Genomic DNA, 22789 nt, shown 5'->3' on the forward strand with positions numbered 1-22789 from the left:
CAAATATAAAAAATTTAACAATTGAGGAAAAGTCCAGCGTTGATCTCTGGCCTCCACATGCACATATGCACATATGCACATCATCCACAGCATATATACATGTCCCCACACCATGAATATATATGTATGCCACATGAAATATCTTCAAGGAAACAGTGTTATATTCATTGCTTTAGATCTAATTTTTAATCAAATCATCCCCACAAACTATTAAAATGTATATTACCAATGATAATTACAAATAAAAAATTTAAGTCAAGAGACTTTTAAAAAACTGGCTTAGGGTCCTATAAGAAAGTAGAAAGCTTATCTGTAAAGCAGAAGATGCTGTCAACAGAGCGAAGTGACAACCCACAGCCTGGGAAAAGATCTTCACTAACCCTACATCTGACAAAGGTCTAATATCCAAAATATATAAAGAACTCAAGAAACTAAATACCACCAAACCCAGTAACCCAATTAAGAAATGGGGCTTAGAACTAAACAGAGAATTCTTAACAGAGGAATATCAAATGGCTGAGAAAGATTGAACAAAATGCTCAACATCTTTAGTCATCAGAGAAATACAAATCAAAATGACTCTGAGATTCCATCTTACTCTCATCAGAATGGCTAAGATCAAAAAATCAAGTGACAGCACATGCTGGTGAGGATGTGGAGAAAGGGGAACACTCATTCATTGCTGGTGGGAATGCAAATTTGTACAACCACTTTGAAAATCTATCTGGTGTTATCTCAGAAAACTGGGAATAGGGATTCCTCAAGACCCAGCTATCCCACTCCTTGGAATATACCCAGAAGATGCTCCAGCACACAACAAGGACATACGCTCAACCATGTTCATAGCAGCCTTATTCATAATAGCCAGAACCTGGAAACAGCCTAAATGTCCCTCAGTAGAAGAATGGACAAAGAAATTGTGGTACATTTACACTATGGAATACTACTCAGCTATTAAAAACAAGGAATTCCTGAAATTTGTGGACAAATGGATGGAACTAGAAATGATCATAGTGAGTGAGTTAACCCAGAAGCAGAAAGAGTCACTTATATCTGGACACTAGTCCAAGGGGCATGTCCCACGAAAGTCTTCACTTACCAGGAAATTGGGATAGATGAGAGGACATCCTATTGGGACTCAAGGTGAGAGAAGTAGGGGAAAAGGCAGAAATGATCCAGAGGGCCCCAGAAACCTACAAGAAGAATATTATGACAGGCTAATCTGGGCCCAGGAGTTCTGCTCAAACTACTGCACCAACCAAGGACAATACTTGCAGTAAACATCGAACCCCTACCCAGATCTAGCCAATGGACAGGACATTCTCCATAGTTGAGTGGAGAGTGGGGAATGACTCTGACATGAACTCTGGTGCCCCATATTTGACCACATCCCCTGGATGTGGAGGCGTGGTGGCATTCAGAGGAAGGATAGCAGGCTACCAAGAAGAGACTAGATACCCTATGAGCATGTAGAGTGGGAGGAGGTCTCCCTCAGTCACAGCCACAGGGCAGGGGAATAGGCTGAAAGTGGGAGAGAGGGATGGACACGGGAGGATACAAAGAATAGGATAACAATTGAGATGTAATATAAATAAATTAATTAAAAAATAGCTTGAAAAAAAAAACAAAGTAGGAAGCTTAACAACCTTCATCAAGCTTTTTGTGAGGTACTGTACTTTGGTAAAAACATTATAGCCTCAACTTATATTCTTATCTAAAAATAAGAAAATTAAAAATTGGTGATATTTAATTAAGAGATTAGTAGATCAGAGAACAATAGATATATCTCCATCAAAATATGCATGTGTACCTCAGTTCACTATATGATATCTTCTGAGAACTGGATCGCTTGGTGATTTTGTCATTGTGATAATATTACAGGACACAGGTATGCAACGCAAAATGGCTGCATCAGTACACAGTTTCTGGGACAGTCATACATGTAGTCCTTTGTTGACAAAACATTATATTTCACACAACTATACAGTTTCTTAGAATCTTCTTATTTTTATTTTATGTGCATGAGTGCTTTGTCCGTATGTATCAGTGCATCGTGTATGTGCCTAGTGCTCATGGAGGTCCCAATAGCACATCTTATTCCCAGGAACTGGAGTCACTGAAGGCTGTGAGATTCATGTGGGTGCTGGGAACCAAGCCCAGGCCATGTTCAAGAGAATCAAGTGCTCTTAATAGCTGAGCCATCTGTCCAGAACCCTCATAGCTCTACATTTTTGTTGTGTATTTTTCTTTCAAAAAGATTTATTAATGCAATGTGACTAAAATATTGTTAATCCTCTATTACAAAACCAACAGAAATCCTAATCAGAATATATTATGTGAGAATAAAAATCTACTTTCAATAAAAGAATAAGAAATTACAATGGTCTAAAAAGCATATGAATACAACCATTCAATTTTTACTTCCTGTCTTATTTTAAATCACTTTCAGATGTTATTTAATACATTACTGTGTGTACATATTTTTATCTGTAGGTGTGAGTGTGTGTGCACATGTACGACCTGAGCTTGTAGAACCAAGATGACAACCTCAGATGTCATTCCTTAGGCACCATCCATCTTTTATCTTTTTTGAGACAGGGTCTCTCAGTAACCTAAAGTTTAACAAGAAGACCAGACTAGCCAACAAGCCTCTGCCATCCACCTGCCTTGCCTTCCCAGCACTGGGAACATAAGTGTGTGCCACCATGGCCATTTATTTTTAAGTAGTTTTTGAGGGTTGAACACACAGGCTTGGAAGGCAAGCACTTTAGTGAGCTATCTCTCCCAGCTCTTAGGGCTTCATAACAATACAGGCTTTATGTAGACAATTTTTCCAACTGAAACCTCACACAAATGTTCTGAGTTCATGCAAGGCAGGCAAGGCTAAGGCATGATGTTTGCTTGCAGGTTAGTCATCTGAAATGCATTTATATTTTATGATACTTTTCAATTTACAATGGCTTTAATTGGAGCATAGACCAAGTAGCACCTATTATGATTAATCCTCAAAATTGTAACATGGTGTGCATAATACTAGCTATACTTCATGGATGAGGAAATTGATGTTTAAAAAAGTACATCAGCCTTCTTAGGGAAAACACCAAAAGATGGCACTGGTGCAGAATATCCAGAGGCCGAGGATTCGGAGGCTGTGGCAGTTTCCACAGAGGATTAGGCAGCAGTTCTGGGGGCACTGGTGATACTTGAGATTGCACTGAAGTTGAAGGCAAGTAATGGACCCCTGCCACCAAGCTGGGCTGCCTGGTAAAGGACATGAAGATCAAGTCCCTAGAGAATATCTAACTGTCCCCCTGACCACTAAGGAATCCTAGATTTTTGGCTTTTTCCTGGGCCTGTTCCTAAAGAATGAGGTTCTAAAGATCATGCCAGTGCAGAAGCAGACTCGGGACTGGCCAGTGGACCAGGCACATGGCTTTTGTCACCATCGAGAACTACAGTGGTCATGTTGGTCTTAGTGTTAAGTGCTCCATGGGAGTAGCCACTGTCGTCTCAGAGGCCATCATCTCGGCCAGGCTTTCCACCATCTTTGTGCAGGGAGGCTGGGGAGGTGAGGGAGTGGACAGGATTGGCAAGGCCCACACTGTGACAGGCTGCTGTGACTGTGTGTTGGTGCCTCTCATTCCTGCCCCACCCCCAAGAGGCACTGGCATCATTTCTGATGCTGTACCCAAGAAGTTACTGATGATAGCCAGTGTTGATGACTGCTACCCTGGGAAATTTTACCAAGGCCACCTTTGATGACATCTCCAAGGCGTACAGCTACCTGATGCCTGACCTCTGGAAAAAGACTGTGTTCATTAAGCCTCCTTATCAGGAGTTCACTGATCATCCTGTAAAAACCCGCACAAGAGTCTCTGTTCAGAGGACCCAGGCTCCAGCTTTTGCTACCACATAGGTGTTTTTATTCAAGAAAAATAAAGTGAATTAAGTCTGTTTTTAAAAAAAAGAGTATGTCAGTAACATAACTAGGTAGCAGGGCTAGAAATCAAATCCATATTTGTCCAATCCTAAAATTCTTTATAATTTCATTGATAATCATAACAGGTACCTGGCTGGTCACTTTACTCCATAAAAAGTGAAAGGCATGTTCTAATATCTGAATGGATGAAATCTATCTCATTTATTTTTCTAAATATGGCCATAACAGTTTCTCTTTGCTCTTCTCCAGAACTTTCTACTTTCTTCTTAATTAGCCAAATACCAATGACTACCTCATAATAGTCTTTAAACTGTGCTAGGATTCTCTTTTCCCTGTCTCATTTGGGATAGGTATCTAAATTTCCAAAGCACAATTACCATCACTGATATACTTTCAATTGTATCTTTTCTGTCAATAAATGTTTAGTTAATACAAATTTAAATTGCAAGGCTATTAATACAGAGGCATAATCTGGCTTGAAATTCTCACCCATCTTCATCACACTTCTGTTGAGCTCCTCTCACACTGTAGCAGACCTGGAACCTTTTGTAACCATGTCTACCTGATCCTTGAGTGTGGGAACTGTGCAAAACCTTCATAATCAGTGCTGTCACCTAAGCTGAGACAACCATTGATGTGATGATAACATCAATAGATCCAGCACAATGAGCTGATAAGTTACATACCCAGAGAATTAAGATTGCAAGACACAAGCTATTCTTTGCATGGCAGATGGTGCTTTCTAAGACTAAACAAAGACTAAGAGTAAAAGTTTAGGAGATCTTATCTCTAGGTAAAATGAGAAGCTTTTTCCTTATTATGGCTTCCCTTAGCAGCAACAATTCCCTCACAAGATAATAACGATCTTAGTTCTTGAAAGGAGATGCCAGGGCAGCATGGCTCACTCTCACAATAGCAGGGGCTCCGTCTACACATTTCACTTTAAGACTTTTACTAATCTGGTCATCCTGTCTGGACAACAGGTTTTTTTAATTAGCCACATGTGCTGCAGTTTGAGTTCTGGTCTCAGTGGACTTAGGCAAGCATCATTAAGCCAAAGGGCAAAGGTGCCGAAGCCTGGAAGTTCTCAGACACTCATAATAAACATCCAGAGACAGTATGGGGGTGAAACAGAGGTAGGACAGGTAGATGATCAAGCCAAAAAAAGGGGGGCAAACACAGTATAAGAGAGTGCAAGGAGTAAGAATAAAGATAAAAGGGAAATGGCAGAGGGAGGGCCTGTCCTTTGGACTGGCTTGCTGGAGAAACAATGAAATATTCCTGCCATGCATGTTTCATACCAGGAAAGCTGACGTCTAGTCAGCCTTGTTAGCCAATGGAGTACAAGTAAGAGTAGATTCAGACACCACCTTTTGTTTCACAGTTTTTAAGGGTGTTTTCCCACCTGTGTTAATTTCTCAAGGACACTAGAATGTGGAATTGGCTTATTTTATTTAACGCCTCTGCTATCATTCGAGGACACAAAGGCTATGTGAACAGAAGCTATTACTTCCCTGTCCCACCTTTCCCATAGTGAGCTGAACCTTACTCGCATACAAGGCCTGAGCAATGATGACCATAAAGCTAATTGACTCTAATGAACAGAATATGCACCTTCTACAATTTCACCTCACAGGAGTGCATGTGAGAATGACTCTTCAGGAAAAAAAATAAAGAAGTAACAAGGGTTTTGCAGCATTTTTATATACTTCCATCCAGGCAGGATTTCCAGTAGAAATGTGGATAATAAAACACATGCTGACATCTTTGGGATTTTTGTGGATGCTTGAAGGTGATTAGCTGGGCAACTCTAATAATCTGTTATGGAGACAGGGCATGCTTGGGAGATCAAATGAATAAAAGCAGAGCGTTTTTAGGAACAGTAGATATATTTTATCGTTGCTTGGTACTCTTTCCAGCTGTGAAAGGCTCAGGCAAGTCTGCCCAAAGCCAGTGCTGTCACTCAGTGATGTGTGACTTTTGCTAGGCTCCAGCTGCTTGCCAGCAAGCCTAATGTAAGAGGCAGTGTGGTACCTTCACCTGGTGGAGGATTTTCCAAAGTGTGAAATGGCACTGCCTCTAGATGAAGGTCTGCATATTCTGTTAATTGCATCACTGTCTGGGTTGCTTTGCGCTAGGGAGCTCTTGTTTTCATCCTCCAGCGAGTCAGCTCTTAGTAAATTAGCTGAGTGGGTGGGCAGCATTAGAAAAGTTATGGGGAAGATGGCAGCATCTTTCTTCCACCTCCTTCTGATCTACCAGCTTCTGGAGGCCCACCGAGGCCTTGAAGCCTTGTTTATTAGCTAGGCGTTTGAGCTCTCTGTGCTGGTGGGTGTTTTTATTTGATGTCTGCTGATTCACTTGTGTTTCCAGGTACATTCTGTCAGATCTCCAATATGAGTTTCCAAAAGGAGAGGGAACTGGTATTTACAGGAGCTTAATTTAGCCCACTACCTGGCTGCAACGTATCAGTGTCTAAATGCCAAGGAAAGCAATTAGGAACACTGTTTCCTCATTCCTTATACTCGACCTCAAAAGTTGTTTTCAGTATAAAACAATAATGTCATCAAATGATCTCTGGGTTTGTTACTGTTGCATATGTAATAAATGTCTTAATCTTTTGTGGTTTAGCACAAAAAGAGGATAATATAATTTACCATACTTTTTGAGTGTTTACTTTGTACCAACCACTGTACTTATGCAGATGAGATTCTTTAATTCATAGAGACTATAATTAGGGAATGTGTGTGTGTGTGTGTGTGTGTGTGTGTGTGTGTGTGTGTGTGTATGTGTGTGTGTAAAACAACAACATGTAGTGCTGGCTATTTAAGACTGGGTAGGAGCATTTGCTCTGCAAGCGTGATAAGCTAAGGTGAGATGTCCAGCATCCATGCAAACGCCAGGCACTTGCAGACATGGATGGGTGTATTCTGAAACCTCCCTGGCCAGCCAGCCAGCTTGAAGAACAAACTTACAGTCCAGTGAGAGACCTTGTCTCAAGAAGTATGAGAAGAGCAATAGACTGAAGGGCACACTTACAATACACTCCTGTGCATGTTCCTGCATCCTCACACTAATTCCCCCACACACCCTCTCACACATCCATGCATCCATGCACACCCTGCCACACACTCACATACCTGCCCCTCCATACTTTTTGAAAGCTACATGTTGAGTATAAAACCACCAGTACCTGTCCAGCTTCTGCTCCTTTGTGCTATGCAGATCCTGAACTTCCTTCTTATCAACATGTAGGTTTGTATATTGCATACCAGCAGGCTACAGGATATTGGTAAGAAACAGTTTTAAGAATAGGAATTTACCCACTTTGGAAATCTATCTGGTGCTTTCTCAGAAAAATGGGAATAGGGCTTCCGCAAGACCCAGCTATTCCACTTCTTGGAATATACCCAGAAAATGCTCCACCACAAAACAGGGACATTTGCTCAACCATGTTCATAGCTGCCTTATTCATAATAGCCAGAACATGGAAACAACCTAAATGTCCCTCAGTAGAAGAATGGATAAAGAAACTGTGGTACATTTACACTATAGAATACTACTCAGCTATTAAAAACAAGGAATTCCTGAAATTCGTGGACAAATGGATGGAACTAGAAATGATCATAGTGAGTGAGTTAACCCAGAAGCAGAAAGAGTCAAATGGTATATACTCACTCATATCTAGACACTAGCCCAAGGGGCATGTTCCACGAAAGCCTTCACTTACCAGGAAAGTGGGTCAGAGGGAAGGACATCCTATTGGGACTTTAGGTGAGAGAAGCATGGGACAATGGGGAAATAGAAGGATCCAGAGGGTCCTAGAAACCTAAAAGATGAACATTATGATGGGCCAAGGACAATATGTGCATTAAACTTCGAACCCCTACCCAGATCTAGACGATGGACAGGACATTCTCCACCACTGAGTGCAGAGTGGGGTCTGACTTTCACACAAACTCTGATGCCCCATATTTGACCAAGTCCCCTGGATGGGGAGGCCTGGTGGCACTCAGAGGAAGGATAGCAGGCTACCAAGGGGAGAGTTGATACCCTGTGAGCATATACAGGGGAAGGAGGTCCCCCTCAGTCACAGACATAGGGGAGGGGAGTAGGGAGAAAGTGTCAGGGAGGGAGGAATGGGAGGATACAAGGGACGGGCTAACAATTGAGATGTAATATGAATAAATTAATAAAATATTTTAAAAAGAATAGGAATTTATCTGTGTGGTGGCTATGCATGCCTTTAATGCCAGTATTTGGGAGGCAAATGCAAGCAGATCTTCAAGTTCAAGGCCATCTTTGTCTAGAGAGTGAGTTCCAGGACAGCCAGGACTACAGAGGGAAATATTGTCTCAAACAAACAAACAAACAAACAAGATAGAAGTTTAGTTCATCCATAAATAAAATGTTAATAAAGATATACTAAAGATTAAAAAGTTGAATAACATGAGAGAGAGAGAGAGAGAGAGAGAGAGAGAGAGAGAGAGAGAGAGAGAGAGAGAGAGAATGCAGCCTGAAGATTGTGTCCAGATTGGATTCTCTCTAGTTACCTGGCGAAGGCTCAAAATATAGAGTGGCACATAAGTGTCATGCGCCTTGATGTGACTTTAGGCAGACAGAGACAGGATGAATTGCTGGTCTGTTCTATTCTGTCCTTTCTCCTGTTAAGGGAACATAAGCAATGAAATATCAGGAGCATTTAACTATGTACTTTCTGAACCATGGAGTAGGTGGTAGGCTAGTAGTTTTTAAAACCCAAGTATCTGCAAACAGAGCTCTTTAAACTTTAATAAGCATTGAGTCACGCTGATACCCTTGAAATCACAGCAGTGGCTCAGTATGATTGAAGGGGCGCCTAGCAGCTTGCATTTCATTTTAGGTTTCTTTTGGCTGGTCATGGTTTGTGCTCACAGTTGTCTCAAAATCACTTTGGCTGGTGAATAGACCAGTGTCCTGCTTCAGTGTCCTGAGGTCTGGGGTTACAAGCTAGTTCTATTATGCCCATTTTAACTTACAGTACTGATAAACATTCACGTTATGTGTCGGCAGTTGGTCACAGGATTGCATTTTATATACAAGGCCTTAAGGGGACATTGTAGTGGATGTAAATATGTTTTTGTTTTGATCCCAAGTGTGGGATGTGAAATAGACTTATGTGAGGGTGTGTGTGTGTGTTTTTCCCCCCGCTGGAAATAGACTCGTGAGAGAACAGAAGTCAGGTGATATTTGTCCACTAGAAGAGGAACTGCCTCTTCGCCAACTGATAAACATCCTACTATGGACTATGAGATGTATGTATGTATGTAAGTATATATATATATATATATATATATATATATATATATATATATATATATATGTGTGTGTGTGTGTGTGTGTGTGTGTGTGTGTGTGTGTGTGTGTGTGAGCCCAAAACAAGAGGCTGGGCTTTTTGGTCTTTGCATCATTTCCTCCTGTTTGAGTGTTCATTACACCCCTTCAAGAATCTCCTATAGGGAACCATTCCAGGGAATGCTTCAAGGTTCCAGCTGCTGCTCTGGATTCTGACAGCTGTGGTTACACTCACCTTTGCTGAATTTTTGGTTTGCTGTTTAACGGGTCTACTGGAATTCTGTTGGTGAAATCACTCCAAGGAACTGAGTCTAAAAAGGTCTACTTCTCCTGCTCCCATTAACCTTTGTTCTCTCCTATGTAGGCCAGGTAGGTTGGAAGGGAGGTACAAGCATAAAAGAACCTCAAATAAAGTAGCTTTGAAAAAATTCAAGCATACAGCATGTAGTGGCATTTCCCATTGGAAACATGAGGCTTACAAAAGGATCTTCTGTTAATACCAAGTGAAAGGTCAAAGTTCATTGGTATACCCAAGATTACATGTAAGTAGTGAAACTTCAGGGATGTTTTAAAGAAATACAAAAAAGCAAAAATAAACACAAAGTTGATAGAGAATGAAAAGTTCCTAGAAAAAAATATTAATGATGTTTCTCATAAACGCATGAAGCAAATACCAGAATTTATGTTACAAAAGGTTTTCTGTACGAGTTGGTAGGTAAATTTAGAATGTGAGGTCAGGCTACAGATTAAATACCTTTTTCTGGTCAGCAATCTGCATAATAAATGAATAGATTAAAAGATGCATTGAACTCTTTCTCTGTATTAATCATATCATAAAACACCAGTGGCTAGGCATAGATTTAATGTTTCACATATCTATTAGAAATACATCATGACTACAATTATTCTGTAGCATATCAGAGTCTCTGAGTACATACTTCCTAATGGCATAAATTTATCATGTGCTTTTCAGGAATGCGTGTAGCCATATTAGACAAGTGCTCTCCCCTAAAATGTTTGCATTTTGTGATACATCTGTTTATGTGAAGTATGACACATAGCCAAAACAGGAAACGGAGAGGAAGGAATGCCTGTGGACCTGGGTACGGAGGCACACACCTGTAATAGTAGCACCCAGGAGGCTCAAGCAGAAAGAATCCAAATTTGAGGCCAGCCAGGGGATACACAATGAGTTCAAGGTCTGCCTAGGTGACATAGAGAAACCAAAAATAAATAAATAAATAAATGAAAAAGAAACCCTTGTGATTAGAATCTGAGTCCTGTTAGCCAAATGGGAAGCATGTTATAACTTTATTTCAATATTGAGCTTCTTTTAATTTTTATTTCTCTCTCTCTCTCTCTCTCTCTCTCTCTCTCTCTCTCTCTCTCTCTCTCTCTGTGTGTGTGTGTGTGTATGAGAGAAAGGGAGGGGGAAGAGAAGGAGAGAGAGAGTGCTTCTGTATGTCTATGCCTGCTTGTGCAGATGCAAGTGCGTAAAGGGGAACGCAGATGAGTATGCACGTGAGTGGAAGGCAACGGATAACCTTGGATGTCATCCCTCAGGCATTTTCTACCTTCTTTGAGGCAGGGTTTCTCATTGACCCAGAGCTGAGCAACCAGGCGAGGCTAGCTAGCGAAGGAACTCCAGAGATTCTGCTGCCTCTGCCACTCCAGCTTCGGGGTTACGAGCGAATCCCAGTGCCCTTTGAATTGTTCCATGGGTTTGAGGGGTCAAATTATGATCTTCACAATTGCAAGGCAAACGCTTTACTAACTGGGCCATTTCCCTAGCCCTTGAGGTGTGTTTGAAAGCCAGAATTCTCTAGATAAATAAGAGAAGTTCTATAGCGTCAGTCACCACCCTTGTAGTTAACTCAATGCCTATGTCTGCTGCTTTGGCTTATTAAATCTTACATCGTGTTGCAAAGTTTACAGGTTGAAGTTGCTGCAGATTACAAAACAATGTAGATGGACTACAATGACTAACATAGGAATTCGAAGAATTCATTGGGAAAAGTACCACTGATCTAACTGAAAATTACTATGAAAAGAGAGATAAATCAGTTCTCCTGGGCTTCTGTTTTATCATCAATGAGCTTCGGGAATTTACTTATATGGAAGTACTTAGTGCCATGTTTATATGATTATCAAATCTGGCTGATGAGGAAAATTTTCATGTCATATTTTTTACTGGAATTTTGTCTGAAAAAAATGTTATGAAGCCTTGTGAAATGAAAGAGAGAGACACAAGTCAGAGTATCTCTGTAAGTAGGCAAGACAGTGAAATATAAACACCAGGACAGCAGTGTTTCAAGAGTTATCGGGAGAATCAAATTTTCTTTAGTGAGCAGGATGTGTCCAAAGAAATGGTAACTTTCCTTATCAACACAGCTGCGATACTGTATGCCATCATATCCCAAACTTTCCACACACACACCTCCAACAGGGTTAAAAGAAAGAAGCCCGACAAGTGAGAGGCAAACATGTTTCCAGTGAAGAAGTCTGGTTGTTTCCTCATATAGTTGGAGGCAAAAGGACAGGGGGCAGAGACAGCACCCCATTACCTCCTGTAAGAGCCTGAGTTCTTTTCAGAGACATCCAGGTGAAACCACTCTTCTTGACTGTTGCCTACAACATAATTTAAGAAAAGCCACAAGTCTCAGAGTTGCGGTTTATTGAGAAGATATTTTAGTAGATTAATAAATTGGAATTAATAAAAGAGAGTTGCTCACAGAAAATCCACGCCCATGTGTGTTGGACCCTGCTGTTAAGATTGAAGTCTAGCATTATTGGATAGCCCCTGAGCTAGGTGCTAAAATGACAGACTCCCTTCCTCAGCTGGCTTCCATTCTCTCTGCCGGATATGGAGAGGCCCCAGATCCTCTGAGGAGTGTCACATAACCCTCAGGGAGATTACAGACCCTTTCCCTAAAAGAAACCTATTCATTGTGCACCTGGGAATTCCCTCCATGATAATGAAGTGTCTTGGTACATTTGCTTTCAACCAATGACCTTTGTCTGCCTCTAACTATACCTGGAGCTCCCCGCCCCAACCCTGACCACAGGATAACTAACTATTGTGTTCTGGTATGATACAACTGTGCTGCTGCATGTAAATGACATATCCCTAACACTCCTAACCCTAGAGAATCAAACAAATTCATTGCTGAAACCTCTCCCACTGCCCAAAGTTTAGAATGTCCTTGATTCTCGAAATAAAGGCTTTCTCTCTCTGCTCCTCCACCATGACTGTCTAAGACTTGCTGCTCTGTTTGTGAAACTTAGAACTTGCCTGCCTAGCCAGGCTAGCTTGGGGAACAAGCTCCTGTCCCTGCTGCCAGACAGGCTTGCATCTTGTGGTTGCTGGTAATTCCCAATGCAGCCACCAGATATGCCCGAGCCAAGTCTGGTTCCCAAAGCTGCCTGGCATGGCTTGGTTGGAGCTCTGAGCTCCCTGCTGCTGCCTGGCCTGGGGCTGGCATCTAAGCTATAAGAGCTGTTACCCTTCTGCTGCTAGTGAGGCCATTTTTAAAAAGCTTTAATACTTGTTGCAGAGAAAATCTTCCTGTACCCCTGGCTGAACCAGAAATCTTCTGGGAGATACAGAACAGCACATGTGTGTATATGGGTAGGGTGGGCTTTGAAAAAAATTACATATCCATAAGTATGATTTTGTTGTTTCTAAAGGGATTATACCCTTTGAACAATGACCCTGATACACCCTATATCTACACAGAGTAGGTTCCAATGTGACTTTGCCAGGACAATCTGGTAAGGTAAAAGCGTGTCTCATAAGGGTTGCATAAAGCCTAAGGTATAACTTATACTGTAAGCAAATTTCCTGTGAGATTCCTAGAAAGTTGTAGTTTACAAATGGGAAGAAAGAAGAACTGCAATGGACTTGGTCATACATTCATACGCCGTAAGCAGGACGTGTTGCTAACTAATTAAACACTCATAATTCAATGGACTGTACGTAAAAGAGATATTGTCCCTATTGAGCGATGTTTAGAGTACATTTTTGTTAACAGTTCTGGGATTCTTGGCTCTCTGCTGACTTTGGCCTCTCAGATAAAGTCTCTTTTCCTTCCAGGGGTCCCTGATTTTCTAGTATTCTTACTGGCCTTGGTGTGATTCAGAGGACACTTCAAGCTTTATACTATCCCTCCAAGAGTGAGGGAAACCACGAGAAAAATGGAGCCCTGAGCTAAGACTCAGATAACCTAGCCTAGTCCATTCATCCTGCCTGTACTTCTGTGCTTATGTCCTCCTCACTGTAGAGTGCATATATGGAGATCTGCCTCAATAAAGACTAAAGGAAACACTTGTGCAGGAAACTGAGGTTGGCAATGGCTCCACAATACAATTTCTACTGCTCTTGGAGTTTCATAAGCAATTTACTATATTAAAAGTTCCAGGAAAGTCATAGGAGACAACACAAAGTAATGATCCCAACAAGTATCACATATCACATTAATTTCACTATTTTAATTGGCACCTCATCCTGTTAGCAATATTTGCAACTTGTCCTGAGGATTTGGTTGACTAGCCCAGCCTGGCCATACTGGAGACGATTTTGTAAGTGATACCTTAAAAACAAAAACGAAAACAGACATCTCTCTCATATACACGGGGAGAAACAGAGAGAGGGGCTTTTCAGAGACATAATGACATCACATTAAATGTCTGAATCTATCTCTAATTTCTTTGTTTTTGAATAATTATATCATTGTGTGTGTGTGATTTTGTTTTGTTTTGTTTTGTTTTGTTTGCTTACTGTTGAGACTGGCTAGTGAAATGTCCTGATACAGTCATTAGTAAATAATGTATAAATAAGTAAATAATACGTTGTTCATGTAGAAGAAAACCATTTTCAAATACAAAGAAAAGAGGATTTCAGTTAGTTTCTATTAAATTGCCTTTTATAGAATAGTGCATTCATGACATTTCCTAGCTATTTATCTTTAAATAAGGACAGTTTAAATCTAAATGAAACCCAGAAACAACTTTCACCTTTTCACCAATTGTATTTTTTAAAATCACAGAAATAGTTTTGCATAATGGTTGCATATAGGTATTATAAGGGGGTACATTAATGAATATACCATATTTTATTCTATCTCAAGAAAAGAAAGATAACTATGACCAATTTAATGCTGTTTTGATTTAGAGGGCCTCTATTCACACAACATAGGCATTCAGTGTTCTTAATTCATAGGGCTATATTTTTTGGATTTCTTTAGAAAAGTATAAGCTGAGTAGCTTTGGCATTGTTTCACTTTACAATGCATTTGTCAAGAGAGTGTGGGTTGTGTGTACACGTGTTTTGTACGTGAATATATAGGTGTGTGAAGAAGATTAGGCATAGAGAGAGAAAGGAAAGGAGAGATGGGAAGAGAGTATTAATGAAATAATTCTCAAGTGGTGCCACCATACTTATTCTGGATGAGTTGATAAAGAATATCTCTAAAGTAAATAACACCAAATTTGACCAAGGCCTTCTGTAAACTAATGCTACTTTGTATAACTATATTTCAATTTTATTAAGATCTCTAACTCCAGTGGTTGTAACAGCTCATTGTGAGAATAACTCCAACATGAGCAGGTGGTTACTATTCTCATACTTATAATCCCAGTCTTTAGATGTGATTCTGGTTGTATAAAAAAATAAAACATTAAAAAAAAAGACACCTGGTAACTAATGGGGGATCCAATTCTCTAGTTGTCAGGACTCATTATCTGTTTCCTTAGCAGCCCTCATTTGGGAAGGCAGCCTTCAGCAGAGAACAGTGTAGCTTGTGAACTACATGACATGCTGAATGTTGGGAAGTGAACATCCTATTTAAAATGTATCAAGAAACTTGGGTTTTCCTTTCCTGCTGGCTGTCAAATGCTACTCCTGGTTATATCTCCTGTCTTAATCTCAAGGGTTGAGCGGAACTCAGTGACAAAGCTGAAGCCTCCTAAAAGAACCTAGGATTGGCAGCACCTAGTGAAGCTTCTGTTCCTTCTCAGTGATGCCATGATCCTTGGGATTTAGCCCAGACATTTTGTCCAAAGAAGATGTTTCCTATGTAAAAAGCAAGGGGATACTTTCTATAAGCAAGCATTTATATATATTATAACCTTGTGCATTTTAATTTTATTGTATCTCACTTTTTTGTGTGTGTTGCTGAAAACTGAACCCAGTTTCTCACACGTGTACACCAAGCTTTCTACCACAGTTAAATTCCCACTCCAGTTTTCTACTTTCTGTGATACCTTATTCCAAATGACAGTTGTTCAATGCAAAGCTTATAGGACTTTCCAAATCATTTCTAAAGGCTGATTTACAGTAATTAATTAATGCACCAACTACATTTTAAAGTGTTTTATAATATCAATGTGATATAATCAAAATCTCCAATTTATATATGATGAAGTGTATTTTCCTGTAGTATAACACTGGTTAGCCAATCTTTGGGCAAAAAAACCAAAGCTATTGCTAATGCATGTGAACATTTAGTTTTAAAACAGCTGAGATCCCTCCCCCATCCCAGCTCCATAACATTCCCTATGGAGGAAGCCTGCTGGCTCCAGGATCATGCAGGACTCTGGGTCCCCGGAAAGAGCCAGGCTAGAGCCTACCCAGCCTTGCTCCTACCTACCTAAGACACAGCCAGCAGAGGAAAATCAGGCCTGCAAGTCCTCTGGAACACCAGCCAGCAGAACTGAGTAGTCTGCTATTCCCTCAGCTCAGCTATCAGGCCCAAGATTTTGCCTGCCACCCTGAGGAGTTCTGTCAGGATCTGGAATATCCAGCCAACACTGGGGACAATGGCAGATGGCAAAAAGCCAGTGTAAGAACAAACTCGACAAGAGCCAGGGCAAGATGGCATCACCAGAACAGAACTATTCTACTACAACAAGGCCTGGCACAACTGAAGGAAAAAGAGACAGCCTTAAATCCAATCTTATAAAGATAATAGAAGCCTTAAAAGAGGATATGAATAAATACTTTAAAGAAACACAGGGAAAAAAATCAATTAAACAGGTGAAGGAAATGAATAAATATCTTAGGCAAATACAATTAAAAAGTGAAGGAAATAAATAAAACTGTTCAAAACATGAAAATGGAAATAGAAGCAATAAAGGAACTATAAAATGAAGGAATCCTAGAGATGGGAAAATCTAGGGAAAAGAACAGGAACTACATACACAAGCATCACCAACAGAATACAAAAGATGGGAGAGAGGATCTCAGGTGTAGAAGGCACAATTTAAGGCACTGATACATGAGTGAAAGAAAATGTTAAATCTAAAAAGTTCCTGACACAAAATATACAAGAAATTCTGGACACTATGAAAAGACAAAACCTAATAGAAGAAGGAAAAGACTCTCAGCTACAAAATCACAGGATAAAACTTTTCCAACCTAAAGAAAGAAATGCCTATAGATATATAAGATGCTTACAGAACACCAAATAGATTGGACCAAGAAAGAAAATCCTCCTGCCACGTAATAATCAAAACAAAATATACAGAACAAAGAAATAATATTAAAAGCTGCAAGGAAAAAAAGACCAACTAATATATAAAGGCAGATCTATCAGAATTACACCTGACTTCTCAACAGAGACTCTAAAAGCTGGAAAGGCCCAGGAAGATATAATACAGACACTGCGAGACCGCAGCTGTCAACTGCCGTACCCAGGAAAACGTGGAATCACTATAGATGAAGAAAACAAGATAGTCCAAGGGATGATGCTCGAATCTCTCTCAGATGGGGAAGTAGAATATAGCAGAAGTGGTTGAAGAGAGGAAATGGTATTGGAGGGGTAGTAAGGAAGTAAACGAGGGTGGGGTTTGGATGCCGAGAAAGTGGGAGAGGGAGTACAGAGGGCTTGCAGAGGGAAGAGAAACCACAACTGGGGGCATTTCTAGACAAACTGGATATTTACAACAGGGTAGCCTCCTGGAATGATATAGGGGTGACTCCTAGTAGTGGGAGTCGTGGAGACTGAAGAGGTTTACCCTCTAACCAGACAGGATTCCTAGTGGAGGGAGGGGAATATCAATCCACCGTCAAAAACTTTGACCCCAAATTTATTCTGCCACAAGATTCGTAGGGATAAAGATAGAACAGAGGTTGAGGGAATGCCCAACCAATGCCTGGCCCAACCTGAGACCCATCCGATGAAAGAAAGCCATCCCCTGACACTATTAATGACATTCTGCTATGCTTGTAGATGAGGGCCTAGCATAGCTGTCCTCTGGGAGGACCTATCCAGCAATGGATAGAAACAGATGCTGGACTCACAGGCAAACATTAGGTGGATCGTGGGGAGCTTTGTGGAAAAGTGGTGGGAGGATAGAGAAATCTAGAACAGGAAAGAACACCATAAGAAGACCAACAGAGTCAACTAACTTGGGCCCAAGGTTACTTGCAGAGACTGAAGCACCAAGGAAGAACCAGGCATGGACTGGACCTAGGCCTTCTACACATAAGTACCTGATAGACATAGCTTGGTCTTCATGTGGGTCCCCTATTAATAAAAGCAGGGGCTGTCTCTGACATAGACTCTGTTGTTCTGCTTTTCAATCACTTCTCCCTGGTAGGCTGCCTTGCCAGTCCACTGTGGAGAGGACGTGCTCAGTCCTGGTGGGATTTGATATGCTAGGGTAGGTTGGTAGTGGGTTCTTACCTTTCCTGAGAAGTAGGGGATGGGAGAATGGGGAACAGGGCAGGAGGGAAGGACCTGGAGAAGAGAGAGCTCACTAAAATTGGGATGTATAAATAAGTACATTAAAAAAAAAAACAAAGCCTGTGAACTTAAGGAAACTTACCAAGTGAAATAAACGAGAGTAGATTAGTACAGTATGTTCACCATTTTTAAGGTTGGTTACTGCTGTGAAAGAAACATAATTAATATGGAGAACATTTTACACAATGGAAAGGCCTTCAAAGATTTTTTAAAAATTATCATTAGTGTAAATTGGTATAAGCAAAAAACAAAACAAGAAAAACAAACAAAAAACAGCTGCAACACAATTTCTAGTTATGTGCACACAATCACAATATATTGTTTCCAACTTATAATCTACTAGGACATGAAGACATTGCTTATACTTTGGGCTGCTGTAAAGATGGATGTCCTAGTTATAACAACAAGGTAGAATATGTGCATCTTCTCCAAAAGTGAATGTGATCGTGTTTGCCCTTTGCTTTTGGTTTTGCCCAGGAGACCAAACTGATGAGAGCAATGGTCAGAACTCTTGGCGACAGCCAGAGGCGGGGGAGAACTATAGTCTTAATGTATATAATTTAGACGCACGTAATTGTTGGCTTCAGGCATCACTGGAAGTGAATTTCCCAAATGGCAATCAAAAGTCAGTGTGGCTGAAAGGAAGAAAACATTAGGGAGTCTTGGGATATCCATGGCCACCGGTGCCTTATTCGTTTTCAGTATACATTTATGGCTCTATTGTGAGGGTCATTTTTATAAATATCATTTGTAGAAATCCAGGTTTCGCCCTTGGGGTTGATGGGGACTGCATTGATATAACATCTGTCAAGAAAACAAACATAGGAAGTAAAAACTAAATGTTCCACATCTCTATTAAGTATAAACTTGAATACTTATGTGACTTAATTAAAGAAATGAGGACATTCCTAATTTTTTCTTTGCTGATTTGTAACCAGACCAGTGGCATAATTGAGTATGATGAGTCAAAACAAAGTACCATGATCATGCACTCTGCTGTTTAATAATATCATTGGAGAATTTCAAGTCATGTTTCAAATCATTTTTATGCCTATATGTACAGTTTATAAATATCTTTACCTCTTACAGTTGTTTGTAACTCCTTTCAAAATCAGTATGCTAAGGTGTGTGGGAGACCGAGGTCATGAACTCCCCGGGAAGCTTCTGAAGGATGTGAGTGGATAAATTGCTTCCCTTTCCTGCTGGCTCCAAAGTTCCTCAGTGTCTCAGTCCTGGAAATGCATATGGAAACAATTGTCCTTGGACTATTTCCGCTTCTCTCCACGCAGGTCATGGCCTCTTCAAATAGCTTCATAAGGCAAGCTGGTCAGCATAGAGGTCAGGAACTAGCTCAGTCAGCCCTGAATGCACAATGCCTGACCCTTGCACTTGCTATTCAAAGAAAGGGGCCATGCACACCATGTTTTTGAGCTCTGTTGGTTTAATAGATCATCTTATCAACACTTCATTTTTTTTTTCCAAGCAAAAAGTGGGATGAATATTTGCTGATGGTGAAACTGCTAGTTACCTTAGGAAAAGAGCAGGGCTAGGAGCTGAAAGTCTTCATTCCAGCTGTGGTCCACTTGATCTCCCTTCCTCCACATCTTCCTCCTCAATGACTTTGGAATCAGTGAGGACCATGGGTTTTCACATTTAAAAAGAAGCGCTCATGAAATATTTCTATCTGATCTTCCCATTAGGAGACTTTATGAAAGAAAGGAGACTCAATATTTCTATTTTGGAAAGTGACGTTATTTAAAATATATTATCGTCAAATACATGCATATAATAGGTATTTTGCCTCTGTTTATAGGTATTCATCCCTAGTAGAAACTTAAAGATTCTGAAGATGATAGTGCTCTCGCTAAATTCACTAGGAAGGCTAAATCCCAAATAGTAAATGACTGTAGGGCAGGAGACTCGCATTGTTGCTACCTGCAGGTTGCACAGGAAACTCTAGCTATGTAGCTTTCATGAGACCTCACCCATGCTGTGATGGGCTCTCCAGCAATGTGATGCTCAGGTTAACCGTGCTGCTATAAATAATCCCAACAAACTCACTGACTCACCAAGATAAATTTGGAGGGATTCATTTCTTTGCTCTGCCACTGTCCTTGCTCTTGGTTAAATAAAAAGTCTCTCCAGAAAAAATACAGCACAATAATTTCTCAAACAGGGACTCAGGAAAACCAAAGATGAATATTGTAGAAACAGTTGTAAGGACCCTGGAGTGGCTAATAAGGCATCTAACTAAGGCTCATCCATCTAAGGGTGGAGCAGCTTATGACAATCTTGCCATGGCCATCCTTCTTTATCTGGCATGGAATGAGTACCTCCTTTTTATGACTGGTATATGCCTGACTGTTGCTATGAGTGGTACAACATCCATCTGAACGTAAGATGTCTGATAGTAAAGCATCTTTGAGGGGTTTGGGGAGGATCCTAAGGTGGGTATTTTTTCTATGTTGTACCAGGTAGCATTTTTTCTATGTTGTACCAGGTACCTTTGAAACAGCTGATGATACAGAGAATATATTGCAATCCCTAAAAGTAGCACTATGGGATAGGAGCATGCATGGATTATAGTGGAATTTTTATGTGTTTCATGCTGTGGGTGATAAACCATGCAACTAAAGTTCTGAGCATTCTGCCCAGAAAGAACTTGTCCCTGTAAGGGATAAATTATAAACGGGAAAGTCACAATTATAGTATCTTCTATGTTATCCTCTAATGATGCTGGGAAAGCGGGTAAAGGAGAAGAGGAAATGCAACTGTCAGGCTGGAATTTCTAGCAGCTGGCAGGGTATAAAGGGTACAAAGAGTACAAATTAGAGCTGTCCTAAACATTCATTCCTGGGATTCGAACTCTTGAACCCAATGGGAAGAATTACATGGTATGGTGGGGAGAAGGAAGGAGAAGTGACAGAAGATACCCCTCAGGAAACAGAAGCATGATTCAGCATGCACACAGCGCTTAATAACAGCCCAGGTTAGGAAAATGATAATCAGGGAACAGGATGCCTCCGAATTGCTTTAATTAGGAAAGACTTAAACAAGAAATGGAAGAGCCTCTGTTAGCCCATTTTGTGAGGCTATGGGACACAGGCTGGATGGGACCAGTGTGGATATCATGGTAACAGAGGAAATTATTAGCAATATAATTATTCTGCCCCCCTTGAAGCAAAGCCTGAATAAATGTGAGGCACAACACATCTTAGTTTTCTCTCTGTTGCTGAAATAAACACCACAGTCAAAAGCAACATGGGGAGGAAAAGCTTACACGAATCCATCACCAAGGGAAGTCAGGAAGGAATTCGAGCGCAGATCGTACAGGAACACTGCTTACCAGATAACATGCTAGGTCACATTCAGTCGCTTCTTAACCAGCAAAGACCCACCTTCCCAGGAATGGTGCTGCCTATAGTGGAATAGGCCCTCCCTTATCAATCTTTCATCAAGACTGACAGATGTGGCTACAGGTCAATTTTATGAATGAAAAATTTAACATTTTTAAAATTATTATTTGTATGTGTTTGTGTGGTTTGTTTACATCTATGTCTGTGCCACTCATGCATGTAAAGCTTGCAGGGGCCAAAAAAAAAAAAAAAAAAAAAAAAAAAGCATATTAGATCCCATGGGATTGGAGATTCAAACAATTGTGATACAGGGGGTATGTATGTGTGGGTATCAAATGTGAAACTCCTTCCTGAAAGAGCTTCCAGGAGTTCCTAAGTATTGAGTAATCTCTCCATCCCCTTACTCAAACTTTGAGCTGAGGTTTCATCTTCCAAAGTGATTCCAGGTTTTTTAGTAGATAATATTTACCTAGGTTAAAAGAGAAGTCAGACTCTGAAAAACTGACTTACATGAGCAACTGGGGACTCCTGGTTATTGCTGGCTTAGGTCTCCATGAAGGCAACAAGCCATTAGACAAAGGACAGGCACTTAGGAGAGTTCTAGATGTGAGAAAGCAGTATTCAATGCCCAGTTCACCAAACATCATAGAACTGTGGTTATAGGAAGGTTTAAAAGAAGGTAATTCAGTAGGAACTTGGTTCTCTCTATGCAGCTTTAGTGGCTTTGTTGATCCCCATAGTGGGGCATGATCTTTATGAAGTAGAACAGCTTAGACCAGATGCATGTATGTTGAGTTTATATGGTACTAAAGCACCCAAAGAGGAGGAGAAGTAGAACGAGGAGGAGGAGGAGGGGGAGAGAGAGATGTGTTCAGTGGGGGTGGGGGAGCTGTGTTATGCTTACAGGCTTTGAAGCATCTTTAAAATCTTAGTGATAGATCACTGAAGGAGTAGACAATAAGGAGATTTCCAGTGCATGCAGTACAGTGGTTGAGGAAACCGCCTCACCTGATCCCCCAATGAGGTAGCCAAGTTTGCCTGTCGGTGAGGACCACACCAGGCAACTGGAGGCTCCTTGTTAGGGTTTGTGTCCCTGACTGATGTGCAGACTGTTTGAGCTTTGGTGGGTGTAATGATGTGCCTAAAAAATCACCTTCTAAACATATGTGTTTAGGTTATATACTACTCATGGAGAAAGGGGTGAAGTTCACTAGAACTCAGTAGAATCTTGAAACTTGCAGGTTTTACTGGGACCATCTTTAAGGTTATATAAGCAATACACATTACCTGGAGTACCCTTCAGTGGTGTAAGTGCCTGCATGTTGCACAGGGAACTTGAGTTATGTGCAGATAGATCATCCTTGCTGGGGTAGGCTTCCCAGTGATACAACTGCCTAAAAAACTGGTTCTCTTGT

The sequence above is a fragment of the Acomys minous genome (genome assembly GCF_964271855.1).
Source record: "Acomys minous genome assembly, chromosome: 18".
Lineage (NCBI taxonomy): Eukaryota > Metazoa > Chordata > Mammalia > Rodentia > Muridae > Acomys > Acomys minous.